Raw genomic sequence first — 17,274 nt, 5'->3', positions numbered from 1 at the left:
AAGCATACTGTTCAAGTCTTCATCACCCAATGTATCTTTGACATTGAATAATGTTTTCTAAACAGGTGTCAACTTGCAAAACTGGAAGAAAAAATTTTATTCTTAACATTTCTGCTGTATCAAACTCTATTTCCAATATATATCTAATTATACACTTGAAATATAAAATGCAACTCTTCTCATTGATGTTCTTTAAATTGCCTCTTCCCTTTCTTACAGAGTAATTAGCATTGTCTATAATCAATACAAGTAACCAGTGACAGAGATGGAATAAGAACCCAGTATTCCTGAGAGTACAATCAAAAATTCTTTCTAATTCACCAGTAGTTTTTCTACCAGAGTTGCAGAGAGTCTAGGGTTATGTCTTTGGGGTCAGGGTAGGTGATGATAAAAGCTGTCAAGTGGGCAGGCTCCAGGACCCCACACCTGCTTCAGTTTCAGAAAATTTTGTTTCATTAATTTCATAAATTTGAACTTATTTGATTTTATGTAAATAAAGGTCTCCACTGCCTAAGCAAGCTTGAAAACCACTCCTGTACATCATGTTTTCATGCTATCTAATTAGCCACAACCTCTCCCATATTAAAAATAAATAAGTTGACTATGTTAATCTCATTGTGGTATCCTAGACTGGGGTGCATAGAGACAAGGGTTCAGGACTTTGAGGAGTCACTGAATCCTTACAAGAAACTAGGACTATTTTTTAATTATTTCAGAAGATAGAGTCAATTGCTTTCATGAAATTATCAAAACACTCTATCACTCCACAAACATTAAAAACTATTACTTTAAATGTTTCTCTCTTTGAAGTGTTGGTTATACAAATTATCTTATCCACCAGAAACTTGGTCTTTACATTTGATCTAAGCTTGAAAGCAAAAAAGGAAAATCTCCAGCCACCACAAATAAAGAGTCTAACAGCTAAAGTGGTTAGTGGACATTAGAGTGCACAGGAAAATTCAGTCAAAAGAGTTGGTCAACAGACCCAACAAAATGGGAAAATTCATAGCTCAGGGTCTAGAGATAATAAAGTAATCTAAAAATGAAATTAAAATTGGTACATTTTAAAATAAAAATATAAAGAAACAGAATTTTTTTTTAAATTAGATAATATTATGAAACACTAACAGGCCAATCTGAAAATAAACCAAGTAAAAATTCTACAAATAAAAACCTCCAAAGGTGGGCTAAAAAGTAAATTTTGTAGCTGGAAAGAGAACTATTGGCCGTAAGCTATCAGTCAGAACAAAGGAAAAAGGAAAAAGAAGATAAGCAACATAAAGGATAAAATGAGAAGCTCAATAACAAGTAGGAGTCACATTCCAGTAGTCATGTATGCACGTGAGAGTTGGATTATAAAGACAGCTGAGTGCCAAAGAATTGATGCTTTTGAACTGTGGTGTTGGAGAGTCCCTTGGACTGCAAGGAGATCCAACCAGTCCATTCTGAAGGAGATCAGCCCTGGGATTTCTTTGGAAGGAATGATGCTAAAGCTGAAACTCCAGTACTTTGGCCACCTCATGCGAAGAGTTGACTCATTGGAAAAGACTCTGATGCTGGGAGGGATTGGGGGCAGGAAGAGAAGGGGACGACAGAGGCTGAAATGGCTGAATGGCATCACTGACTCAATGGACGTGAGTCTGAATGAACTCCAGGAGATGATGATGGACAGGGAGGCCTGATGTGCTACGATTCATAGGGTCGCAAAGAGTCGGACACGACTGAGTGACTGAACTGAACTGAACTGAACCAGAGTCATTAAGTCTCCATTAAGCTCCAAAATCACTGCAGATGGTGATTGGAGCCATGAAATTAAAAGACGCTTACTCCTTGGAAGGAAAGTTATGACCAACCTAGACAGCATATTCAAAAGCAGAGACATTACTTTGCCAACAAAGGTCCATCTAGTCAAGGCTATGGTTTTTCCTGTGGTCATGTATGGATGTGAGAGTTGGACTGTGAAGAAGGCTGAGCGCCGAAGAATGGATGCTTTTGAACTGTGGTGTTGGAGAAGACTCTCGAGTCCCTTGGACTGCAAGGAGATCCAACCAGTCTATCCTAAAGGAAATCAGTCCTGAATATTCATTGGAAGGACTGATGCTGAAGCTGAAACCCCAATACTTTGACCACTTCATGTGAAGAACCGACTCATTGGAAAAGACCCTAATGCTGGGAAAGATTGAAGGCTGGAGGAGAAGGGGATGACAGAGGATGAGATGGTTGGATGGCACCACTGACTCGATAGACATGAGTCTGAGTAGGCTCCAGGACTTGGTGATGGACAGGGAAGCCTGGCGTACTGCAGTCCATGGGGTTGGAAAGAGTCAGACACAACTGAGCAACTGAACTGAACTGAAAAGGCACTATTCAAAGAGAATATGCTAAGAATTAAGATGTAAAATTTCAAACTGAAAATGCATATAAGCACCAAGTAGCATTAAAAAAAACAAATTTACCAAAATACACAGATGGGAAATTTCAGAACATTAAGGAAAGAGAAAAACTACTTTAAAAAGCAAAGCAGATATAAAAGACAAACTAAAACAACAAAAGCAGCAAACTTTTCATCAAAGCAACATAGCAAAAGACAGAAATATCTTCAAAGTGGTGATTTGATATATATCCAGATTAATTATTATTTAGAAGTGAGAGTAAAATAATCATTTTCAGACCTACAAAGACCAAGTTTATTACAAAGCCCTTTATTAAAAGAACTACTAAAAGGCATGATTTAACAATAAAGAAAATAAACCCAAAGGAAAAGAATGGCAAGGAGCAAAAAAATGTAATGAAGTATACTGTTACTGGGTGAACAAAGGAAGGTATGAATAAAAGAACAAATAAAAGATTTATTTTGAACAACCTGATTAAATATAATAAAAATGTTTCCATGTAATTATTTTTCTATAATTTTTTATAGCAGCATAGGATCACATTATATATATGTTCAATGATTTAATCATCTAATGTTGGCTATTTAGGATGTTTCCAATTTTCCCCTATTATAAACTATACCACAGTGTAATTACCCTCCTTACATATAAGTCCATACAACCATCTATGATTATTTCTTTAAAATAAATACCTGGAAGTAGAATTAACAGGTAGACACATTTTTTAAGGCTTTTAATATTAGAAGTCCCAAAAAAGGTTGTGCCTATTTACATTCCCACTAGCAACATATCTGGAGAAGGACATATCAAAGTGTCCATTTACCTGGATTAAAGACTTAAATGAAAGACCTGAAGCCATAAAGCTCCTAGAAGAAAACACAGACAGTACACCCTTTGACACTGGTCTCAGCAATGTTTTTAAATCTTTCTCCTCAGGAAAGGACAACAAAAGCAAACAAACAAATAGGAGTACATCAAACTAAAAAGCTTTCTCAGGGAAGGAGCCCATAAACAAAACAAAAATGTAACCTACTAAATGAGAAAAGATATTTGCAAATAATGTATCTGATAAGGCATTAATATCCAAAATATACAAAGTGAAAGTGAAGTTGCTCAGTTGTGTCCAACTCTTTGCAACCCCATGGACTGTAGCCTCCCAGGCTCCTCTGTCCATGGAATTTTAATTCACACAACTCAATATCAAAAAATAATCCAATTAAAAGTTGGTAGAGGATCTAAATAGACATTTTTTTCCTAGGACACATGACAAGATTGTCAGTATCACTAATCATCAGGGAAAAGTTAGTCAAAACCACCTCACACCTGTCAAAACGGCTATCATCAAAAAAGACAAGAAATAATTAATGCTGGTTGTTGGCAAGGATGTAGAAAAAAGGGAACACTTATGCACTGTGGTGGGAATACAAATTGGTGCAACCACTATAGAAAACAGCATGGAAGTTACTAAAAAAATTAAAAACAGAACCATCATATGATTTAGCAATTCTAATTCTGGGTGTTTATCTGAAGAAAATAAAAACAGTAATTGAAAAGATACATGCACCCTTATGTTCATAGAGCATTATTCACATTAGCAAGATATGGAAGCAACTATTAAGTGTTTGAAGATAGATGAATGGCTAAAGAAGATGTGATACACACACACACACATACACACACAATGGACTATTACTCAGCCACAAAAAAGAATGAAATCTTGCCACTCGCAACAACATGGATGAACCTAGAGGGTATTCTGTTAAGTGAAATAAGTCAGAGAAAGACCAATATCATATGACCTCACAAATACCTGAAATTTAAAAAGAAAAACAGAACAGAAACAGACCCATAGATACAGAGAACAAACTGGTGGTCACCAGAAAGAAGGCAGTGTGGTGGGTGAAATGGGTGAGATTTCCAGTTATAAAGTCATAGGGATGAAGGTACAGCACAGAGAATTTGGTCAATAATACTCTAATGACCTTGCAGGATGACAGATGGTTACTAGACTTATCATGATGTTAAATTCATAATGGATACAATTGTTGAATCATTATGTTGTATACCAGAAAAAATACAGCATTTTATGTCAACTATACTTCCATTTTGCCTTTTCTTACTGTTACTTGATACTGCTGGAATCAAGATTGCCAGGAGAAATATCAATAACCTCAGATATGCAGATGGCACACTTTCTACCCTTATGGCAGAAAGTGAAGAGGAACTAAAAAGCCTCTTGATGAAAATTAAAGAGGAGAGTGAAAAAGCTGGCTTAAAGCTCAACGTTCAGAAAACGAAGATCATGGCATCTGGTCCCATCACTTCATGGTAAATAGATGGGGACCCTTATGGCAGAAAGTGAAGAGGAACTAAAAAGCCTCTTGATGAAAGTGAAAGAGGAGAGTGAAAAAGTTGGCTTAAAGCTCAACATTCAGAAAACTAAGATCATGGCATCTGGTCCCATCACTTCATGGGAAATAGATGGGGAAACAGTGGAAACAGTGTCAGACTTTATTTTGGGGGGCTCCAAAATCACCACAGATGGTGACTGCAGCCATGAAATTAAAAGACTCTTACTCCTCGGAAGGAAAGTTATGACCAACCTAGATAGCATATTAAAAAGCAGAGACATTACTTTGCTGACAAAGGTCCATCTAGTCAAGGCTATGCTTTTTCCAGAGGTCATGTATGGATGTGAGAGTTGGTCTGTGAAGAAACCTGAGCGCTTAAGAATTGATGCTTTTGAACTATGATGTTCTAGAAGACTCTTGAGAGTCCCTTGAACTGCAAGGACATCCAACCAGCCCATCTAAAGGAGATCAGTCTTGGGTGTTCAATGGAAGGACTGATGCTGAAGCTGAAATTCCAATACCTTGGCCACCTCATGTGAAGAGTTGACTCATTAGAAAAGACCCTGATGCTGAAAGGAATTGGGGACAGAAGGAGAAGGGGACAACAGAAGATGAGATGGCTGGATAGCATCACCGACTCGATGGACATGAGTTTGGGTAAACTCTGGGAGTTTTAGTGATGGACAGAGAGGCCTGGCGTGCTGCAATTCATGGAGTCACAAAGAGTCGGACACGACTGAGCAACTGAACTGAAGTGAACCTTCAATTTTAAAAAATTTTAAATGTCCATTTATCCATACTCCAACCAGTATTTCATATTATCATTCTTCTTAGACATTCAACTGGTGACAAAAATGGTGTCTCTTTATTTTGCATTCTTTACATTACTAATAAGATTGATTTATTATCTATTTGCATGTCTTCTTTCATCAACTGCCTGCTTGTGCTATAGGGAACGTCTTTCTCCTATTATATATAACACATAATAGTCTCATAAATAATCTATTACTTGTCTAACATCATTTCCTAGTTTATCACATTGCCTCTTGTGTTTTCTTCCACTATGTAGATTATTTAAGAAGCTATCTTTATATATACTATTATTCCTATCAAAATGGTTTTGAAAGTACCTGGTATTCAAACTGGTATTCCAATGCTAAAGGAACTAAAACATGCCTTCACATGTCTCTTCTACACTACTTCTAATCCTATCACTCTAGTCAAACAGCACAATATGCATAGCATATTACAAGGGTCTTATTTGGCCTTCCTTTAGTCTCTTTCCCCTCTCCAATTTTCCCCCATAGATTACCACCAATTAATGTATCTAAAACACCAAAGGCAACATGCTCCTCCTTCAGACAAACACTTCCAAGAGTTCCCTATTATCTGAGCAAGAAAATACAATGTTCATAAGTAATCCACTCACACTGTTGAAATATCACCCAATCTCTACTTTTGGCTTTGCAAGGTGCTCCCTCTGTCTAGTCACTCTTTTATAGCCCATCTGCCTCTCAACTGCATGTAGCATTTGAGATACAACTCAAATGATTCTGCTTTCTCTTTCATTAATCAGTTTTCGGTGTACTTGACAAACCCCAATTATTGACTATTTGGCTTATCTTCACTGTTCCCCTATGCTATGATGACAGCTTTCTTTTTTGAATTCAAAAAGTGCTATTTCCAGGTCAGAGTACATGACTTTGCCCGTTAGCATTTTGTGCTGAAGGAAAAACCTGCTGCCTCATAAGAGCCATCTTTCAGGGCAGAAGTTCTGGCCCAAGAGCTCCCCAAGAGACTTTTCCACCTCCTGGTTTCCTTCTAGAGAGTGTTTTTTTTTTTTTCTTTCTACCATTTCCATTTCTATAAAAGTATAATAAAATGTCTATATAAAACTAAGAAGAGAACATAACATTCAAACAACTGCATAAGGTATAGTGTTACTGCAACAAAATTGTCCAACAGTTACTCTGATGACAAAGTAGTTCAAATAACATTTATAAGCTATTAAGGGAAGGTCTTAATTCAATACAAAATGTGGCTTAAGAGTGTGACTAAATAACAAGTTGAAAATATTTTCAGCATTTCTTGATTTTTCAGTCAAAAAACTGGGAAATATTTATGGTATAATTCAAACACAGGATACAAAATATATTTACATTAACATCACAAATATTTTAAATATGCCTACAAAAAAGCTAGTGGGAACACAAAAATGACTAATTTCCCAAACTTCTGCAGAGTTGTATTACTTTTGACTTTTTTTTTTTCAAGTGTAATGGAATATGTGGAGCAACAGAATTGTATCATGACAATGATGGTGGATACACAATTAAAATACATTTATCAAAACTTACAGAACTGTATATCACAAAAGGTGAAATTCTGTACATTAAAAAACAAAAACAACAAAATGTGGGGGAACCCACAATGAAATACAAACTATAAAAAATAAACTGTATTACAAATGAACATAACCACACTGAAAGAAGTGGTGGAGGAAAATAACTAATATAGGTGACTTTGGAAAACAGATGCTGGACACTAGTGTCTAGATGTGAGATACTGGGCTTCCCAGGTGGCGCTAGTAGTAAAGAATCTGCCTGCCAATGCAGAAGATGTAAGACGCAGGTTCGGCACCTGGGTCAAGAAGATCCCTGGAGGAGGGCATGGCAACCCACTCTGGTATTTTTGCCTGTAGAACCCCATGGACAGAGGAGCCTGGTGGGCTACAGTCCATAGGGTCACAAAGAGCTGGACACGAGTGAAGTGACTTAGCACAGCACAGCACAAACTAGATAACACAAGGTTAAAGACAACAACAAAAAAACTACACACAACTCTACTGTTCTCTAGTTAGTAAATTTGTTTCTCACAGGACTATGGGTTAGGAATTCTGAACTAACATTATGTGTATTACTAGGATTGAACAAACAAAAAAAATATTTTGTAGAACAAAAAAGCCAGATTTCTCACTGTTGAAGAGAGAAGTTACAAATGAGCGGCAAGACTATAATGAACAATGTGGTATTTTTCTAGAAATAGAAGTATCAGAATAAACCCCTGTTTAAAAACATATATATAATCTGTGTGTATATATATATATGTGTGTATATATATACACATATAAAAATAAAATATAAATCTTTGTAGATGCATGGGTATATATGTATGTGTGTGTGTGTATGCCTGTATCTCCATGACATATACAGATATACAGTTGACCTTTGAACAATATGGATTTGAACTGCAAGGGTCTACCCACAGTGGAATTTTTTCAATAAATACTACATGATCTACAGTTACTTGAATCTGCAGATACAGAACTGCAGATACAAAAAGTCAACTATGGAACCTGAGTGATTCTGGTATCTGCTGCAGGTCCTAGCAGAGAAGGTAATGGCAACCCACTCTAGTACTCTTGCCTGGAAAATCCCATGGACAGAGGAGCCTGGTAGGCTATAGTCCATGGGGTCTCGAAGAGTCGGACACGACTGAGCGACTTCACTTTCACTTTTCACTTTCCTGCACTGAAGAAGGCAATGGCAACCCAATCCAGTGTTCTTGCCTGGAGAATCCCGTGGACGAGGGAGCCTGGTGGGCTGCCGTCTATGGGGTCGCACAGAGTCGGACACAACTGATTCGACTTAGCAGCAGCAGCAGGTCCTGGAACCATTCTCTTGGATACTAAGGGATGACTGTATCTAGCTAGAAATATACACATATACATATACATATACATATACAATGGGCTTCCTTAGGTGGCACTAGTGGTAAAGACTATGTCTACCAATGCAAGAGACACAGGAAATGTTGGTTTGATACCTGGGTCAGGAAGATCCCCTAGAGCAGGAAATGGCAACCCACCCCAGTATTCTTGCTTGGAGAATACCATGGACAGAGGAGTCTGGTGGACTACAGTCTACAGGATTGCAAGATGTTGGACATGACTGAGGGACTGAGCGTGCATATATATAAAATACACACAGACACACACCTTCCTAGATGTCTTCTGCCAGGTACTAGAAACAATGATATGCCAGTAGCAATGAGCACAACTAGAGCCCAGATCCTTTGGTGTTTAAATAGTACTCTCCAAAAAAGAAACCAGGGGTCTTTGGAGAACTGGTGGATTCCAGGATAGAGAAAACGTTAAGAGAAGCCTGGAGCATCTTATGATGCCAAAAAGTAAGGCAGTTAAAAAAAAAAAAAAAAAAGAAGGGGGGATGAGGGTCTATTAAAAGGGCACAGGAAGCAATCTGAAAAAAACTTCCAATGGACGAAGTTGGAACAACTTGAGAAATAAAATAACAAAAGTGTAGGAAAACAACCAATAGAAAACTCAATGAGTCCATACTAATACAAAAAATTAATAAAGAAGTAGGATAAAGGGACAGCTCTTCCTTACCAAAAAATTCCAATTAATAAATTAAGAAGGAATGGGGGAAACAAAACATCACAGTAATAATTACTGAAGGCAAGATCCATTAATGGATGCTAAAATCAGCAAATTAAAGCTTGAGGGGAAACAGGATATCTGAAAGGTTTAGAAGTTGTACCCCAAGATACAAACTAAATACAAAGGGGAAAATAGTTATTTTACAGTAGAGAATCCCAACAGATACCACGTTAACCAAGTGATCAACAATAGTGTCATTTCATGCACTCCCTTATGATTAACTATTGAGAAGGGCAAATACATTTCTGTGGTATTAACAAAAATATACAACCTTAATCTCATTCTGAGAAAACATTAGACAAAGCCCAACTGAAGAACACGCTACAAATAACTGACCAGGACTCTTCAAAAGTGCAATGGTCATGAAAGACAGGAAAAGACTTCAAAGTTGTCACAGATTGTAGACGACTAAGGAGGCATGCCAACTAAATGCAACGTAGGATCTTAGATTGGATCCTGAAACAGAAAAAGGCCGTTAATATAAAAAGTGATGAAGTCTGAAGAAAGTTGGTGATTTAGTTAACAGTGTTGTACCGAAATTAATTTCTTCCTTTTGGTAACTAACTGTATTATAGTTACATGAGATGTTAACATTAAAGGAAACTGTAGACAATTCAGATACTTTTGTAACTTTTCTGTCATTGTAAAATTATTTCAAAGTAAAAAGGCTTTTAAAATAATATGTGAACTGTTTCACATAAGACAAACATTTAGAAGTCAAAGAACTGCAATCGTATTCACGGCACTTAACACTTGCGGCGGAGGTGACCTGAGGGTGCCAGGTGCTTTACAAACTTAACCTTGAGTGCTTACAACTATCACCAGCTGAGTATCATACTCCTTAATAAGGAAAAAGTACTGGGATATTAACCAAATTACTTAAGGTTATTTATAAGCGAAAAGCCCCATTTCTCAGGAAAAGTCCAAAATTGCAGGCAATGCCCCCTTCCAAAAAAAGTGATGAACACCTTCCCACATTTGCCCAGCACGTCGCCTAGTGTTTCTGACTGGGGGAAAGGGTACTGACTTTGGAAAGAGAAGTCAAGGCCCTTGGACCTACCTCCCATATGATCTGTTTTCTGAGCCTGTGATTCCGAATTTTAAAAAGCGGGAGCTTAGATGTGGGGCTTTCTGCGATCCACCGCCCTCTCGCCGGTCTGGCTGACAGGGGGCTAGCTCCCACCTCGCGCCCCAGGACCTCCCCTTACTTCCCTCGAGCCTCGTACCGTCCCTCTCAGTGTCATCCACCGCGCACCTGGGCCACAGAAACCAAACACCGTCTCCCCTACTCCCGCCCAGGAACGGGCCAGCCTCTGGACCGAGACTCCGGCTACTCTGACGATCTGGGACCCACAGTGCGTCAACGGGCAGGGCAGAAGACGGAAACTTTTCCACCCCGAGACCCGGGAGGCCGTCAAGCTCGCCCGGTCGGCCGCCTCCTTATACCCACTTCGAACAGCGCCTCCACAACCGAAAACGCCACTTCTAGAAGTCGAGTAGAGACCCCACAGCGCTCGCACTTCCGACCTGATGCCCTGCTTCCTGTGGGGTGTCCCTCCCGCGCCCGGTGCTGGCACCCTGCCCACCACTTCGGTCACGGCCTGACACCCCCGAGACGGCCTCTCGCGAGCCCCTTACCTCCCGCCGGGGCGCTGGAGGCTGGTAGGTTTGCAGGGCGCAGGCGCAGGGGCCACGGGGGCGGGGCGTCGCGATAGGCGGACGGTGCTCCGCCACGCCCCCTCCCGCCCAGGTCCTGTTTTGCGGGGTGTGGCCGGCACTCCAAATACACACACACACACACACACAAACGCGGTCACCGCTCTGGGCTGTCTTACAAGCTGGTCTTTATTAGTTGTGGGGCAGTAACACTGGAGCTAGGAGGAAGGAGACGCACAATTGTTTTTTAAGTCTGTTTGTTGTGTTTTAAGTGTGAGACAAGTCACATATGTATAGCCTTTTACATTTTGCAATCTTTTTCGGTCGCATTTTCTGCTCTTCTAGGAGTTTTACTGGTGGGCTGGCCGGATGTTGTTACCTCTTTGCTGCTGCTGCTGCTAAGTCGCTTCAGTCGTGTCCGACTCTGTGCGACCCCTTAGACGGCAGCCCACCAGGCTTTCCTTGTCCCTGGATTCTCCATGCAAGAACACTGGAGTGGGTTGCCATTTCCTTCTCCAATGCATGAAAGTTACCTCCTTACACATACAGAAACTGAAGCTCAGAGAGGTTGTACCTTCTCCCTGTCGCTCTTCCCCCAACCCCTCAAGCCCCAAACCCTCTGAGGTGGACAGGGCACAAGTTTAAATGTAAAAGAGACAGAAACTGAAATTCAGACTAGTCGTGTGTTTCCTCCCAAATAAGTTAGGCCCTTAATGCCAAAGTCCTTGTTCCAGTTTTATAGATAATGAGACTGAGGCTCAACAAAGAGTTTCCAGTGACTCACTCCAGTTCAGCCAGTTAGTGACAGAGTTGGAACTTCAACTGGGTTTCCTAATTTCCTTCTCAAGTTCTTCCAGTTATACCAGCTGCTACCAATGAACAAGCAGATGGTCGGCTTTGAAGCCCTGTCCAGTTCACAGGTCCTCCTCCCTGGATGGCCTGACTTCCAGATCAAGCCTTTTCAATATATATTTGAATATTCAAATGAGTTGCTCAGAATGTACCCACTGATTATATTGTCCTCAGAAGCCATAGCTTAGGAAACAGCTTTTAGGATATTCCAGTGGAGTGGGGATAGAAGTCAAAATTGGGGACCAATGACTATTAGGGCTCTGTAAGAATTGCCTTGAAAGGCATTTCTAAAATAAAGCAGAAAATCTGCTAAGCATTTCAGGTTTTATTTGTGGGTATCATGAATGGTGATTTTAGTTGTTGTTGTTTTTACTCTAGGAATGAGGTGCTTATAAGATTTTAATTCTAAAGAGAAAAAATAAAGTATTAGGCAATACTATGGGAAAATGATTTCATTTGTTTTTTATGCAAGGGTCAGTTAAACAAGAGCTACTGAAGTAAAGGTCATGAGTTAAGTTCTGCAACAGCTACCTCAAGCACACTAGGGAGGTGTGACACGCAAGGATTGTAAACTTGAACCTGGCCTTCTAGGTTTTTATCTATATGTTTGCTATAAATCAGGTATGTCAGGGTAGCTGGATAGAACTTTTTTATAATTACATTTATTTATTTTTAGTTGAAGGATAAATGCTCTATAATAATGTGTTAGTTTCTGCCAAACATCAACATGAATCAGCCATACATATACCTATGTCCCCTCTCTGGAACCTCCCTCCCGCCTTCCTCTCCAGCCACCCCTCTAGGTTGTTACAGAGCATTGGTCTGAATTCCCTGAATCACACAGCAAATTCCCATTGGCTATTTTACATATGGTAATGTATATGTTTCCATTTTACTCTCTCCATACATTCCACCTTCTCCTTCCTCTACCTGCCCCTTGTCCATGTCTGTTCTCTATGTCTGTGTCTCCATTGCTGCCCTGCAAATAGGTTCATCAGTATGTCTTTCTAGATTCCATGTTGTTGTCATTCAGTTGCCCAGTCATGTCCAGCTCTTTGCGACCCCGTGGACTGAAGCACGGCAGGCCTCTCTGTCCCTCACCATCTCCTGAAGTTTGCCCAAGTTCATGTCGATTGCACTGGTGATGCCATCCAGCCATCTCATCCTCTGATGCCCTCTTTTCCTTCTGCCCTCAATCTTTCCCAGCATCAGGGACTTTTCCAATGAGTCAGCTGTTCACTTCAGATAACCAAAATACTGGACTTTCAGCTTCAGCATCAGTCCTTCCAACAAGTATTCAGGGTTGATTTCCCTCAAGATTGACTGGTTTGATCCTCTTGCTGTCCAAGGGACTCTCAGGAGTCTTCTCCAGATTCCATATATATGTGTTAATATACAAAGCAACAGTTAGAACTGGACATGGAACAACAGACTGGTTCCAAACAGGAAAAGGAGTATGTCAAGGCTGTATATTGTCACCCTACTTATTTAACTTATATGCAGAGTACATCATGAGAAACGCTGGACTGGAAGAAACGCAAGTTGGAATCAAGATTGCTGGGAGAAATATCAATAACCTCATATATGCAGATGAAACCACCTTTATGGCAAAAAGTGAAGAGGAACTAAAAAGCCTCTTGATGAAAGTGAAAGAGGAGAGTGAAAAAGTTGGCTTAAAGCTCAACATTCAGAAAACTAAGATCATGGCATCTGATCCCATCATTTCATGGCAAATAGACAGGAAACAGTGGAAACAGTGGCTGACTTTATTTTGGGGGACTCCAAAATCACTGCAGATGGTTACTGCAGCCATGAAATTAAAAGACGCTTACTCCTTGGAAGGAAAGTTATGGCCAACCTAGACAGCATATTAAAAAGCAGAGACATTACTTTGTCAACAAAGGTCCGTCTAGTCAAGACTATGGTTTTTCCAGTGGTCATGTATGGATGTGAGAGTTGGCTGTAAAGAAGGCTGAGCGCCGAAGAATTGATGCTTTTGAACTGTGGTGTTGGAGAAGACTCGAGAGTCCCTTGGACTGCAAGGACATCCAACCAGTCCATCCTAAAGGAGATCAGCCCTGGGTGTTCATTGGAAGGACTGATGTTGAAGCTGAAACTCCAATACTTTGGCCACCTAATACGGAGAGTTGACTCATTGGAAAAGACCCTGATGCTGGGAGGGATTGGGGGCAGGAGGAGAAGGGGATGACAGAGGATGAGATGGCTGGATGGCATCACCGACTCAATGGATATGGGTTTGGGTAGACTCCAGGAGTTGGTGATGGATAGGGAGGCCTGGCATGCTGGGGTTCATGGGGTCACAAAGAGTAAGACACGACTGAGCAACTGAACTGAACTGATACAATATTTGTTTTTCTTGGATAGAACTTTTTAATCTAACAGTTTGTTAGCTTGATTTATGATCTTTAAATATTTAGACATATGGTGTGTGCACCTCTTTTTGTACTCTTGCCTGGGCTCTTAAGTTGTTAGAAGCAAGTGCTGCTGCCACAAGCCAACATTTTCCTGAGCTCTTATAAACCAGGAAAGACAAACAAAACAAAACAGCAATAAATAAATGGAAAAGAAGAAAAATATTCTTTTTAGGTATTATGATTGCTTACTTGGAAAACCCAAGGAATTAACTGAAACAAGTAAAGTGTATAGAAAAATAGCTTTCCTAAATAACAATCACCTATTAAAAAATGTAATGAGAGAAAAGATCAAGTAGCAGAATTTAGTTTGTATTTTTAAGGAATTACAGGAGCTATTTGAAGAATTAATAGTAGCTAAATGGGGTAAGAATGAAGGGAGGGATTTCCAAAAGGCCTGAGGAAACTCTGGGGGTAATGGATATGTTCATTATCTTGCTTTTGGTACTGGTTGCATGGGTGCATACATGTGCTGAAACTTACCAAATTGTCCACTTTATATGTATGTTTACGGCTTGTCAGCTATACCTGAATAAGGCTATTTCTTGAGGCAAGGTGTGTATTTTCATTTACTTAGAACCTAGCACCTTTCTTGGAACAGACTAAGGAAACCATGTATTTACACTATATGAAGTATGATCCCCTGGCAACCCACTCCAGTATTCTTGCCTGGAAAATCCCATGGACAGAGGATCCTGGGGGGCTACAGTCCATGGGGTCACAAAGAGTCAAACATGACTTAGCATCTAAACCACCACCACATAATTTTTCCAGTATCATAGAACAAGTATATGGAGAAACTGAGAATCAGATTCAGATTTACAGTAATATAGACCTCCTAGGTTATCTTCCTAGCCCATTCCTTTTCTGGGAACTGCTTCTCCCCCAACCCCCGATCTGCAGGCCATCAGCAGATCTGGCGGTCACATTATACAGGTGACCATATGCTCCTGACCATAGCAAATTGGTCCAGGAGCAGACCCCTGACCCAAACTGGAACAATATGAATCTGAAATTGAGACTAGGATTCTAGCTTCACTATGGTTTGTTTCTTGAATGGAGAAAATGCTCACAAAGGAGCTCCTGGTGGCTGTGTTTTTGACTCCATAGGCTGCTGAATCAGAGGAAGCCATGCTGCTCATAGAGTCCATTTAAAATTGTGGAGAGATGATTGTATGTATATCCTAGGTCATGTTGTTTAAAAAGATTTTTTTAACTGTAGGTCATGTGTAAAAAAAAACATTTGAAGCCATAACCTTCACTAAGTTTTTCTCTCGCCATGAACTACTGAAATATCTACTGTAGTTCTAAATGTATTCTACTTCTTGATGCATTCTGACATTCCAACCATCTTGTGAACTGAGATGAAAAACGGTTAAAAATAAAGTGATAATAGTGGCTAGCTTTAGCGTTAGATTGGGGATTCCCTCACAGCTCAGTTGGTAAAGAATCAGCCTGCAATGCAGGAGACCCTGGTTGGATTCCTGGGTCAGGAAGATCCCCCAGAGATGGGATAGGCTACCCACTGCAGTATTCTTGGGCTTCCATTGTGGCTCAGTTGGTAAAGAATCCGCCTGCAATGTGGGAGACCTGGGTTCGATCCCTGGGTTGGAATAATACCCTGGAGAAGGGAAAGGCTACCCATTCCAGTATTCTGGCCTGGAGAATTCCGTGGACTGTATAGTCCATGGGGTCACAAAGAGTCAGAAATGACTGAGCGACTTTCATTTTCACTTAGCGCGAGATTAGCTGGGAGAGAACATAAGTAACTTTCTGGGGTGCTAGAAAGGTTCTGTATATTGATCTGTTGTGAATACATGTATGAAAATTCATCACCTAAGATGTGTGTAGCTTGTGTGAGTTATACCACAATAAAATAGAAAGAGCTAGCAATCTTTGATTTAAAAAAAACAAAAAGTAGTCAATGATACTTCCTTAATATCACTTCTATTATCTCTCTTTGAAATAGTAGTGAAATAGCACCAGTAATCCTTACCCTCTTTAGAGACCTTCACCCCTTAGAATATAAAATGAAAAGCCACAAAAGAGATTGAAAGAGATGTGGGTAACAATGATAAGATACACAAAAAAGAAACAGTTTGCAGCACATTCAAATTTCTAGTTACAGCTCAATCCTGAGGCTTAGTTTAACCCCATCACTTAGGTCTGGTTACACCTCCAAGCCTCCTAATCCCCTGCCCCACTCCAGCTTTCATGCCTTTCATGTTGTGTGTTTTTTTTTAATTGCTTAAGCTAGCTCAAGTGAACTACTTTCAAACAAGAGAGTTCTGTTGTAAACACAAAATTCCATTTGTTTCTATTATCTTATAATATCATCTTTATGACCAACCTAGATAGCATATTCAAAAGCAGAGACATTACTTTGCCAACAAAGGTTCGTCTAGTCAAGGCTATGGTGTTTCCTGTGGTCATGTATGGATGTGAGAGTTGGACTGTGAAGAAGGCTGAGCGCCGAAGAATGGATGCTCTTGAACTGTGGTGTTGGAGAAGATTCTTGAGAGTCCCTTGGACTGCAAGGACATCCAACCAGTCCATTCTGAAGGAGATCAGGCCTGGGATTTCTTTGGAAGGAATGATGCTAAAGCTGAAACTCCAGTACTTTGGCCACCTCATGTGAAGAGTTGACTCATTAGAAAAGACTCTGATGCTGGGAGGGACTGGGGGCAGGAGGAAAAGGGGACGACAGAGGATGAGATGGCTGGATGGCATCACTGACTCGATGGATGTGAGTCTGGGTGAACTCTGGGAGTTCATGATGGACAGGGAGGCCTGGTGTGCTGCGATTCATGGGGTCGCAAAGAGTCGGACATGACTGAGCGACTGAACTGAACTGAACTGAACTGAAAACTTATATACAGTGTTCACCAGCTTTAGTACTTAAATCTTTTCACTTTCTGCTTTAGCATCTCCCTCCACCCCCCATTCACACACTGTCACCCAACAATCTGTTCATAAATATTAAGACTATAGGGACCCTGTTTTTGTTGTTATAAGTCGCTAAGTCGTGTCCAACTCTTTTGCAACACCATAGACTGTAACCAGGCTCCTCTGTCCATGGGATTTCCCAGGCAACAATATTGGAATGGGTTGTCATTTTCTTCTCCAGGGGA

The 17,274-nt window shown here is 40.2% G+C and overlaps 1 protein-coding gene across 5 annotated transcripts in view; it reads right to left on the bottom strand.

Annotated features, from left to right (window-relative positions):
- STX17 (syntaxin 17) overlaps nucleotides 1-10,873 on the bottom strand; it is an 88,326-nt gene extending 77,453 nt beyond the window's left edge. Inside the window, exons 1-2 of one of the 5 annotated variants that reach the window (XM_005210211.5) lie at nucleotides 10,842-10,873; nucleotides 9,540-9,659 (exon numbers count right to left, since the gene is read on the bottom strand). The gene's annotated coding sequence lies outside the window, so the exon portion shown is untranslated. Of the gene's footprint in view, nucleotides 1-9,539; nucleotides 9,660-10,653 lie in introns of all 5 variants that reach the window. The other 4 variants (XR_009495475.1, XM_005210210.5, XM_005210212.5 and 1 more) reach the window with 4 other exon arrangements.
- Between the last annotated feature and the right edge of the window lie 6,401 nt (nucleotides 10,874-17,274).

Source organism: Bos taurus, chromosome 8 (assembly GCF_002263795.3).
Source record: "Bos taurus isolate L1 Dominette 01449 registration number 42190680 breed Hereford chromosome 8, ARS-UCD2.0, whole genome shotgun sequence".
Classification (NCBI taxonomy): Eukaryota; Metazoa; Chordata; class Mammalia; order Artiodactyla; family Bovidae; genus Bos; species Bos taurus.
Note: the sequence above shows the minus strand (reverse complement) of the source record. Positions and strands in the feature narration are given on the sequence as shown.